The sequence below is a fragment of the Lissotriton helveticus genome, chromosome 4_2 (genome assembly GCF_964261635.1).
Source record: "Lissotriton helveticus chromosome 4_2, aLisHel1.1, whole genome shotgun sequence".
NCBI lineage: Eukaryota > Metazoa > Chordata > Amphibia > Caudata > Salamandridae > Lissotriton > Lissotriton helveticus.
This window is the reverse complement of record NC_136064.1, coordinates 86,706,477-86,718,729: the sequence shown is the minus strand read 5'-3', so window position 1 is coordinate 86,718,729 and position 12,253 is coordinate 86,706,477. Positions and strand designations below refer to the sequence as shown.

The 12,253-nt window shown below is 43.8% G+C and overlaps 1 protein-coding gene across 17 annotated transcripts in view; it reads left to right on the top strand.

Annotated features, from left to right (window-relative positions):
- Nucleotides 1-12,253, top strand: part of EDA (ectodysplasin A) — a 1,521,038-nt gene that overhangs the window by 595,147 nt on the left and 913,638 nt on the right. The window lies entirely within an intron of this gene.

The window sequence follows — 12,253 nt, the reverse complement described above, 5'->3', positions numbered from 1 at the left end:
CCTTGAGATATCGGTGAATACTGTGTATGCAATGATGTAATATGAGATATAGCCCAGCACTATGAGACAATGTAATTGTGACCTTACTGTACAGATACTGTGTCGACCGTTGTGTGCATAAATGCTTCCACTGTATTGTTTGTTTGGAAAAAACAATAAAGAAAAAAAAAAAAGAACACAATGCGCTTGTTTTTTTAAGGACCCCAAGTACTAGTGAGATTTCAAGCTGATGTTGAAAAGTGAAATGGATACAGTATTTCCATAAGTTATTTTGGAGTCAGGTGGGGTGTTTCAAGAGGTTTAGTGAGTGCATTGTATTAACCCCTCCGCTGCGCTGAACGTTCTGCGCTGGTGCGGAACGTTCTATTGCGCGGGCAGGGCCAGAACGTTCAACGGACGTGTGCAGCACTACCGAGGTAGTGTACGCGACATCCGCTGAACGTGGTCAGCACTGAAAGGGTTAAAAGACAAAGCCAAACCTAATGTTGACAGGTGAGCAATGTTTATTTAGCTTTCAGAGAACTTTTAAGGCTATAAAAAAGTTGTTGGGAATAAACGTCATCGAACCAATAGAATTTTTTGGTGACCTAGTCCCATAATAATAGAGTGGAATCAATGGAAAGATACACATCTTGCGCAGATTTGGGAAATGGGAAGGTCTGGATAGATTGGCATCCCTTGTCACATTTAAATTAAATGCTTGCCAGTGTGCAAGGGGGGTTGTGGCCAACTGCCACACATGGCAGTCGTCTTTTAGGCGATCTCCGGCCCTGGGCATCAACATCCTGAAAAAAGGTGGCTCCACACAATAGTTCGGGACACATCGCTGCAGCAATCAATGACCCATAGCGGTGCCGATAATCGGAGCAGATTTCCAGTCTCCGGGAGGTTACACGACCCGCAACTTGACTGTGTGAGGAGAGGCGGAGCCGAATTGCAGGCCGCAAGCACATCGAGACACGGACCCCCGATACGAAGCGCTTGGGAACCGTCCTCAGCTCTGGGACAGTGAAGTGTGGTGCCAGTGCTGACATCGCCCGAAACGAGACCTGCGGAAGCGGCGGGGGAGCGTCTAGCGACCCAAACGGGACTGGGGAGGTGGGTGAGCATGGGCGCAAGCTACAGGCCTGGAGGCCCCAGCTACGCGATGCCCGGGAACACCGTGCAGCCTATAGAGACTGTATCCTTAGCGGACGGCCGGAGGGGGCAGAGTGCTTGATTTATTAGCTATTTATAACCTCAGTGCTTGATTTATTAGCTTTGAAAGGTGGGACTTTGGGTTAAAAGCGGGATTAACCTGACATGTTACCCCACCAGTAATAGCGCCTACAACTCGCAGGAGACAGAGAGACACTGCTCGTTTTCTCATATCCCGTCTTTACCTCCTACCCCGTCTCAGTCCCCTCTCCTAATCTGCCTTGTGTGTACTGGAGCCTCTGGCTTCTAGGCGGTATGCACATCTTTTGAGGTTAAACCAGGCCGGACTGTTCCCATGAGGCACAGGGTAAGACTGATTTGCATATGGCCATGTCTGAACTGGGGTGGCGGAGTGAGCTAAAGAATGAGGATGGATTAAACCCAGATCAGTTGACTGGGGGTGAGTGCTTGCATTGTTCAACACTCCATCCATCATTCCCTTTGGTTTTGCTTTGTTCACCCTAAGTTGGCAGGGTATGCCCAGACGTGGGTCCCTTGCTCACCTTGCCACTGGATTCAAGCTAGCCTGGCTGATGATAGCTGATAAGCCAGAAACTGGTCCCAGGATGCTTGTTTCCGGTCAAGGGAAGACATGGTTTGGCAGTTCGGGCTTGACTCTTCCCAAGAGGCACAGGGTCAGACTGATATGCATATGGCCATGTCTGAACTGGGGAGGCGGATAGAGCTAAAGAATGATGATGTATTGGGGGTGAGTGCTTGCATTGTTTAACACTCCGTCCATCATCAACCTTTGGTTTTGCTTTCCTCTAACCCTGGCATTTTGGTGAATCGACCTCCATGGGGACTGGGGAATAATGACCAACAAGACCCCTTCTTCTGAGAGCTGCTGAGTTCACACTGCACATAAACAGATTCCATTGAAAAAATATCTAATTGCATATGGGGGGAGGGGGTAGACACCTATGTCCCTTGAGCAAACCCACTCCCTAAAGCCCCCACCCGTTACTTAATAAGAGACCATGAATACCAACTCAAGTTCTTTGGGTTAGAGGTTGTAAACCCCCGAAAATATTTGTTAAAACATATAACGTGAAAAAACACATTTCATTATTTTTATGCATAGTAACTCAAAATTTTACATTTTTCTTACACAGTTAGTTCCAGCCTTAATAGAGTTGCTAATACATGGGAGTTACCTAACCATAACTAAGATTGTTCTTGTGCATCCCTCACAAACAACTTCTGTGTGAGATTGAACTGGTCCCAGGACTCTTCCTCTTAGTACCCCTTGTCCAATACCACATTGGACGTGGATGGGTCCTTCCTTTAGAAAGTTCCCCACCTATCGACCTCCTATACCTGGAGTGCCTATGCAGGGGGTCTGCCTGCCTGCTAGGATACCTCCATCGGGCACCCTCATACACCCCTCTTCCTCCCCCCAAAGGCCTGTGCTGTCTTGTACCCACTGCGCATGCACGTGTGGGTGTGAGGTAAGGGTCGCGTGTCAACGTCCGCCCCCAACCATCCACACCACTGCAACCTTCTTTTGACTTGCTGCCAGCACTGCTTTGAGAGTTCTGTGATGCTGCTGTTACTTTAAAAACGGGGCCTTACATGAACCCTAACTGTCCCACCAATCATGACCTCACCAGATAACCAACATAAATGCGACATATGAACCTGACCTGCAAAAGAATAGCACAAACGTGAATGCATCATACTACAATGACCTGCACGAAAAAAGAATGTTAGACCTGACACAGGCCGTCATCACGACTACCAATAGAGCCGAGATGACTTCACTATGCCAGGTTGCAAACCTCACATTTGTGTCTTCGGCCAAGCCACAAGAACCGAGCACCCCCCTGCGGTGCCCTTTGCTCCGGGGATGGTGGACGGGGAAAACAAGCTCTCTAACCCGGGCACCACTCAATAAAACAAGCATTGGCATAGCCAAATAGGTCTCGGCTTTGGGAACTTATAAGTGTTTAGCCATGCAACAGTTGATGTTGTTGCACCAAGGATATTGTGGTGTCTAACTAAATACTTATAAGGTCCCAAAAGAGAGGTCTAGTGGCTATGCCAATGCTTGTTTTAAACCCAGTGTTCACTTAGGCTAAGGCATACTAAGGGGTATTTTTGACTAAACAATTTGAGGTTTTGTGTTAACTTTTATTTTTTGCTTATTTATCTACCTAATAGTGTTGTCTTAGATGGCTTTCAGCTGGGTGGGTTGCAGCTTGGGCTTATAGCATACGTGCCTTCTTCACTTCATGAGGAACAGGAGATTGTGCTCCCATTATTTATCCTGCTCCCAGATAATGAAAACAAGGCTTGGTATTCTTGAGTAACTGCCACAGTGGTGAACATCTATCTTTCCAAGACCTCAGATTACAGAATGTGTAACGTTTGTTAATTTGTTTTTTCTGATATGAACAAAACCTACATTGACATTAAGGTACGGAATCGAGTTCATAATCTTTATTTATGTGTCTGCAGGCTCTACATTACTTTTGTGGATAAGGTAGATCCAAGCTAGGAATGCAGCATCATTGGCTGAATCAAGATGTGCTTTCATTCTAGATATCTGTGCAGCAATAAGGGTGTGGTTGTGTCTACTTTTATCTCTTGACTACACATTAGATGTATGGGATAAAGGGACTACTAGATTGTGGGACAAGGTTGTGTTGTCTCAGTTGTATACACTAAATGATTGCTCCAGCAGTGCCCTTTTTGCTAATAAATAGATGTGTTCCATTATGCTTGGAGTATAAAGTTTGACGATCTAATCAAACGTTTTCTGCGGGACCTCAAAATGTAAGAACTGGGACAGGAAAGTGGTAGCAGAAAAGAAATTGGATGAGTAAGGCCTTCTTGTATGCTGTCTTACTTCAATAGTGAGGACCTTTCAATGACAAGGTAAGGGGGGTGAGGTGGGGTTGTTTTTCATTTTAGTTTTTTAGGTCCATGGTGCATGGGAGAGGCGAATATACGTTGCAGTGTCAGAAGGACTGGGCAAGGAATGATTAGAGAAGACAATATTCTTGGAAATAGACATGAACCCAGATTTGGAAAGACTGTCGTCTCCGTTTATGGAAGTTTATTACAGAGCCAAAGTAGTTGCACGAATTGTATCCCTGGTATATACAATATTGTCTCCAGCTGGATCGAGTAATAACTGTGAGCAATGTTTATAGAATATTTTGTATCGTCTTCTCACAGGTGTTGGAATTGGCACACAAATTTGTCTTAATGGAATTTCTTAATATTTACTAGAACAAGCTAATTAAATCGATGTTACAACTTTACTTTGCCTCGTCCTTTAAATCGTTCCAAATGCCTTCAGTTTCCAAAGTGCATTCATCCAGTGTGGTCATAGACATTAATTTATAAGCAAAGTGTCATGTTAGATTTTGTCAAAATTAGATTCCAACATCTTCGATAAACTGTAGTTTCTTTAGGCTGTGGCATCATAATAAAATACGCTTTTATTTTGTGTTTTAGCAGTGGCAGCCGGCACATGTTGGGGGTGGCGGGGCGGGGTTAATTATTATTATTTTTTTAAATCGCACCTTATTGCTGCAGTATCTCTCCTCTGCGTCAGCACTCTGCTGGTGCCGAGCCGGAACCAGGAAGCACCCAAGCTCCCCAGACCAATCACAAAGCTGTATGAGTGGTTGACAGCGAGTCATTGTACTTGTGCACGTTGTACTTTCAAGAATTTGGCACTTGCCCTTAATTAATGTCATCATATCTGCTATAGCATTAATGCTCTAATGTGTATGATGTTTATATAGACATTTTTAAGCCCCAGTACAATTTATTTGATTTTGCACAGTATTGGACGAGCACATTTAAGGACTTTAGGCCGATTTTGCACAATTAAAAACTCATTTGGATACCTCTATTGTAATTCCTTCTGGCTATACAGAAGGGTGATGAAGCCAGAAATGTGATCAATTGGGACAAAATCACATTTAGCACTTTGCACTGTACTTTTTGGAAAATAGGCATTTGCCCTTTTTATCTACAAATATGTTTGTATTTTTAACAAAGGATGTGGCACTCCAAATTGGTTTTAGCTTATTTTATTGATAAGCTCTCCCCCACCAACGCGTTTCAGCCCCAACAGGCTTTTTTCACGGTTAGAAAGTCCTTCTTTACTTTCCACTTATATACCTACATCTGCCTTTAAGTGGCATAGGGTTGTGTTTCTATGGGAATAAAGATGATGCCACAAGGAGATCAAGGTGGAAATCTTGTCCGAAAGCTGCGTCAAATTGAATCACGTTTGATTATAAAATTCAAGACAAAATACCCCGGCGGTATTAATAATGACTAAGAACTTTATGTTCATTTGGAATAAATTCTCTTTCCTTTCGGACGGTCCTCAAGAATTCCTTTGAAATCTGATGTTGCTATAAAATATACATCGAGAAAGAGGGTACTATACCCGGAACCAGTATATATTGACAATAGCGTTACACAAATATGAAATGTTACTGGGTACTAAACCAGAAGTTAATAATATACATAAAGTAACATAAGGATGTATACAATAATGACAAAAGGCGCAATTGTCTTTCTGTAAATAAGTGTAAAGTTTTTTGAAACTGTGATAAACTACATATCCCACAATGCCACCTAAAGGCAGATGTAGGTATATAAGTGGAAAGTAAAGAAGGACTTACTAACCGTAAAAAAAGCCTGTTGGGGCTGAAACGCGTTGGTGGGGGAGAGCTTATCAATAAAATGGTATTAAGAACGGGTGTGCCAAGGGGGTCCCTTCCTAATAGAGACTCGCACTCTGTAAGATTTTTAATTGCGGTCGCAAAACACTCGCAATTTACCACCTACTTCAAGTAGGTGGTAAACCACTCACAAAAGGGATGGGGTCTCCAGGCGACCCGTTCTCCTTTGTGAGTGTGTGCGAAAATATTGCAGGGACCACTCTTAAAACATTAAACTGAAACGTTTAATTTTTCTTTTTTTAAATGAATCCTGTTTTCCTTTAAGGAAAACGAGCTGTATTGCAGTCACAGACATGGTGGTCTGCTGACCCCAGCATGCCACCATCCCTGGGAGTGCTAGCCATTCCTAATGGGTTCGCAAATAGCACCTGCCTCGTGAATATTAATGAGGCAGACAATGTGCGACCCCAATAGGAATCGCAAACAGTGTCGCATGTAAATTACATTTTGTGAGCCACAAATTGTGAGTCGCAAATTGCGAGATGCAAAGCGACGCAATTTGAGACTCGCATTTTGTCAGGGTCGTACATCTGGTCTGTGGTTCGCAATCTTTTGACTTCTGTTGTTCCCCACTTGATCAGTACTGGAACCCGAAGACCCCCACTTGATAATTATTGGAATCCAGGGATGCCCACTGAATCATTATGGGAAGCGGGGTATCCCAGGATAAACATTTTCGATGATTTGAAAAATAAAATAATGCAGAAACAAACATTCATCAAACACATACATATATGTTTAACCCATTGACCGCAGCGGGAATTTCACCGCGGTGCGGGTGATTTATGACTGGGCGTGGTTAGGACGAACCCCGGACTGTCCTCCGCACACGCCCACTGCGTCGTCCGACACACGCAAAGGGTTAAATATTTGTATTTAATTCAAAAACAAATGCAAATAAATCTGATTCTTAGTAGTAAAGTTGGAGCTTTTATAAATTCAATTTAGGCCACTTACCTTCCATACTGTATTTTGTTTAATGTATTTGCACTGCTCTCATGAATCAATTTGAGCATAGTAACTTAATTTTCGGCATCCAGTTTCACATTCCTTCAAACTTACAGAACGTTTTAAAATGTTCACCTTTAAATTGTGCTTTCTTAATTTATATACACTTTGTTGACCTGTTAATATTATTTAATTGTTTTAGCAGTTGCGGACCCCCTGTGAATGCTTTCCATACCCCCATAACTACTGCCTTAAAGTGTTCTGCCGCTATTAGCATCTGGTTGTGGATATGAAGGCAAGCAAAAAAGCAAGCCTGAGGTCCTGACATTTGTTTTTTCTCTGAAAAGGTACTTTAACGACCTCTATAGCCTTTAGTGCTTGCTATTCTATTCTCCAAGCAAGCACATCTGTAAAGGAGTCCGTGCAGGAGAAAGAGAACTCCACCAGGAGCACACTGTACGGATCACATGTCTAGTAACCTAACTCTCTCGTAGATTCAAATAGTATACTGTATTAAACGCTCCAATTCTGGTTGGATATGTCACGGGTTTCAGTCACGGTACTCGCAGAAGCGTATGGATGAACGCAAACTCTACTGACTATAAAATAGCCCCATTGTGACCCTTTTAAAATTAAGTATTTTTTAACGCATTGCAGGGGAGCATTCTTAGTGTAATGTTAATGAGCATTCACACTTCATTAAAATACTTCTGTAAGCTTACCATTGCAAGTAAGATTGCTTTTGCCCGGCCTGGTGTATTCAGGAGTCCCAGATGGATTCAGTGTTTGAGCGATGTGGTAGTTAAGGGTTGTTTCTGTTTATTTTAACTTTACCATGGCGGACTTTTGTTTGCATTTGGACAGAAGGGCTATATAGAAAGGAAAGCACGTTTGTTAGTGAGTGTTCTTTATAATGGCGGTAAAACATTAGTGTATGCAAGATATGGAGTCCAACGTGAATGAGAGGTAGTTGTTTGAATTAAGCACCGTTTTTAGACCCATAGAAAGTGAAATATAGGTTAGAACATTTCACACAAAATGATACATGTACCATCTGAAACCTGGTCTGAGACTAGTTTAATTCAGATGAAGCTAAACCTTTCTGCCAAATGGGGTTTCGGAACAACTGGACCGTGCTGTAATGTCTACTCTTATTCACAGAAAGCAGGCAGAGCCAACATCTTCCAGTGCGTAGCAGGCTCCGTAGGGATTCCTGTAGGGTTGCTCAGTTACTACTTCAAAGGCATCTTTGGCCTCCCTGGGGGAAGGAAGGAGAACTGGCTTGGGAGTGACCTAATCTCTGATCTCTTTGGAATGTCGTACTCCCAAGTGTTGCTGATTAAGGTTCCAAAAAAAGGCCTTTGAATGTTTTAATGCCTATCTAATGATTGGGCAAAACATGTTTTTAATATTTGTGGCAGTAATTGTTTGAACTTTTAATATGTTAATGAAACAGGTCCTGGCCCTGAGTCAGCCCTGAAAAAACAGGCCTTCATAGAAGAAGGGTGGAGGAGCTTGTCCTTTCCTGCCCTCTCTTGCTCTCCTCAGTTGCGTCCCACTTTCAACTATTCGCTTTCCTCTTTCGGGGCCCCTCATCTTATATGACTTTGCTTTATTTTTCTGTTGACTGATAACGGTAACAAACAGTTCTAGCTTCATTTTACAGGAAGAGCTAGTACACTGTGTGACCGTGCCTCAGACTGAACATTCTTTAGCGTATCTCAGTTTTAATGTAAGTTAGTTATATCATTGAGTTGAGCATTGCAAACGTTTGTCTGTAAACTGTAGTTTGCAGCTTAGAATCTCATCACCACTCACTCGGTAATTTCAGCGTTCAAGAATCCTTTAAGCAAGTATCATATAATAATAGCTGCTACTATTGTTCTCCAAAGCGTTTCTGAAACACCCCAACTTCGTGTAACTCAATGAGTTTGTATTACCAAATACTGGAATCCTTTTTAACTAAAACCATTGGAAGCCACACATGTCGCCTCAGTCTGCCTAAATCTGGTCCTAAAGAAAAAGTGAACCACAGGTACTCCAGTCATAAACCATATGGAATAAAAAACACCTCAGACCTTGTACTGCTAATTCTGATGGCTACTTCTGCCTGTGGATTCCTCACCTTATGAATACCCCCTGCACCAGCATTCCACGGAAATTCTTTCCTAGCTCTCCCATATCGATGAGGACGTCACAATAGCAAGGCTCTGCTTACGACACCGTATGACGTCATCGGAGCCATAAAAGGACCTCGGCGGCGTGCTGACGTCAGTTCCCTTTTTTCCGCGCAGTCGACGCTTAACGTTTTTTCTAGGGGCTCTCCATTTTCTTCGAAGAAAACTTTGTATCATTTGTCGTTTCTGATGGCTACTTCCAGGAAGACCGGGCTTAAACCCTGCAGAGAGTGTGGCAGGCATATGTCGATCACGGACCCTCATAAAGATCTGGTGCTTATATTCGGATCATGACGATGAAGAATGTCGAAGCTGCAGGAAAATGAATTCCAAGGCTATTAAGGAGCGTGAAGCTAAGATGTTCATGGCCAAAGCCAAAAAGGAGAAGAGGTGTCAAAAGAGGGCGAAGTCTTCGTCTTCCCATACATCGAAGTCGAAAAAACATAAGAAGGAGACATGGCTCTTGGCACCGCTCTTCGAAGGCCAGGGCTTCGAGGTCGCCGACTCCAGCTGAGCGGCCTCGAAGAAAGGACTTAGTTTCTCCATCTCCTCAGGTGACACCGGTTCCATCTCCGGTTCCGGGGTCGCCGGCTTCGAAAGGCACTTCGCTGCATGAACACCCACCGGCTCCAGCGATGTCTCCGGCGCCTAGGGAGTTGTCTCCAGGCCGGGTGGCTTCACCTGTACGGGTGCCATCCCTGGCTCCGCAGCCTCCGGTTCGACCTCAGGTGGTTCCTCTTCAGGAAGGTACGGATCCATAGCCTGCTTTTCCTACTTCTTTGCATTTTCATAATGCGATGTTTGGCATTTGTGCCAGGACCTCTGCTCCACCTGGTGCGCCTTCGGGCCCCGTGGGTCCTTTGGCCTTTAACTTGGGTGTTCCTCAATTCTATCCTCAAGCACCCTTTGTCATTCTTGCCATCGACTCCGGCTTGGCATTTCCCGGCACCGAGGTCTTCCACTCTGGCTCCTCGGAATCCTTGGGCTGTTGAGTCGGCGCTGCCTCGAGTTGATCAACGTCAAGGATTCGAAGCTGAGGCTCCTCCATCGATGTCGTTGATGTCTTCACCGGCGCCGATTGTGGACCCGCCGACGCCGATTCCTAAACAACGCTCTAGGAGAGAGGCGCAGAGACTCCTTGAAGGAATATGCACAGAATCAGGAGGAAGGAGAGATTGTTGATTCTATGGATGAGTTTGAGGGTCTGGGGTTGTGCAAGACATTGCTCCTTATCATGTGACCACATGACCATAAAGAAGGCAGCTGATTTGCTTGGTCTACAGCTTCCAATCATGGAGGTGTGGCAGAAGCCTTTATCTGATCCTGCGGTTTCTCGTTCCATCTTTAGAAGGTACAGGCCTGCTCCTGGGGATCCAGCTTTTTTATCTTCACATCCTACGACGGCCCTCCAGTTTTGAGGGTCACCACCCACCACTTGGAGTATCCCCTATGGGGAACCCCTCATGGCAACAAGCAATAGTAGTGGCAAGGTAAGTTTTGAGGAAGAACACTGTGTGGTGCCTAGAAGGTTCAGTAATAGGGCATTACTCCTGTGAGTTCTGAACAAGGTTGTAAGAGAAACCACACTAGAGGATAGTTATGACAATAGTTACTGCATCATAAAAAAGATAATACAACATCCAATGACGCAACATAAGTAGTACTGAAATACAGTAAGAGATCAAATAATGTTAGGGAGATAGTAAGTATACATTGATCTGTACTTCGTTACAGAACCTTTAATTAGAAGTCTGAATAACCAGAATTGCAGCATAGTGTGCAGAAAAAGCAAGTCTGTTAGAGACAAACTAGTTAGAAGTGAATTACGCAACAACTCTGAGAACAATCTGAAAGGTTTTTACTACTGCAATATATGTAAGGCATGCAGAAACAGTGTAAATGTGAAAGAATATAATGCACAAACCGAGAGTACTTGATATTTACACGACAATATATATATATTTCAGGAGTGATGGAGCATTCAAGAACTCTAATAAGCCAGAATAAAAATTATCCAGTTTAACAACATTATGAGGAATGAAAAATGTCCTAGCTATTGTAACGGAAATTTCAATTTTATTAAGGACTCGGAGGGGAGGATAATGCCTTCTTTCTTTACTTTTATTTCCATATCAGCCATTATTTAGACAAAATAAAACTACTTCTCCCATGAACATGAGAAAAAACAGTAGTCAACAATCTGTGGTAAATAAATAAATAATACCTCTCTTTTTGACTAGACATATATCATAACAGATAGCTCAATAAATAAGAGTCAAGATTCGAGGTAGTAGGAGTTTTGCAGGTTTAATATAGCATAAGGACAGGAACAGGACAACCTGCATAGGAATAGGATGGCAGGGCCCAGCAGCTGCAGTAGGCGTAGCAGTGGGTGGAGCAGAAGGCGTGACGCGTAGCAGTCGCGAAAGATAAGGGGGAAAAGAGGTGTAACAGGGCGTATACATAGACATGTGATGCAAACGTAACAGAATATGTCATGAATGGGGCGGAAACCATGGAGGGGGCTACCTAAGGAGCCGGGACCTCTAACCTGATGGTGCGCGCAAACTGGCAATGACGTATCACTAGGAGAAGCTGGGGCTATGAACTCTGTGCTAGGAGCAGAGACTGAAGTCTGGAGAGTCAGGGCGACATGTACCTAAACAGTATCTAGTATCTGATGTTTAGAGAACATGTTGATATAAACTAGAAGTTAGGAGGGGAAAGGCTGACTTGATTCTAAGACTGGACCATGCATTATTCTACATGTAGTGCGTGATGAAGAATATTAAATGGCCATTAAATGCAGTATTTCTCTAACATGGAGACGTGAAGGCTAGACAATGACGGAAACTATTGATGCAGTTCAGTAGCTTAGGAATGCAGAGAAGGAGGGCTGAACTGATAACTGGACTCATAACATACTCTTGGCAGACTCAGAGGCAGAGCCAGGCTGGACCGGGCACTGCGAGGCAGGAAGTAAGTGAAGGGTCGAGGATACAGGTGGGGGCTGTATCGCTCCTCAGCGAGGCTTCAGGAGACAGGAGCTGAATCTGGTGTCCAGGCCCCTTTGAGGCCTAGAAACGGGGACTTTATAATAGAATAACGTGCACACTGAGAAACGTGGCAACGTAGCTTTACATAGGCCTGATATTCGTAGTATTCACGAGGACTGGAAACTGGCATACTAGAGGTGGACACAACTGTAATTGTGTCATT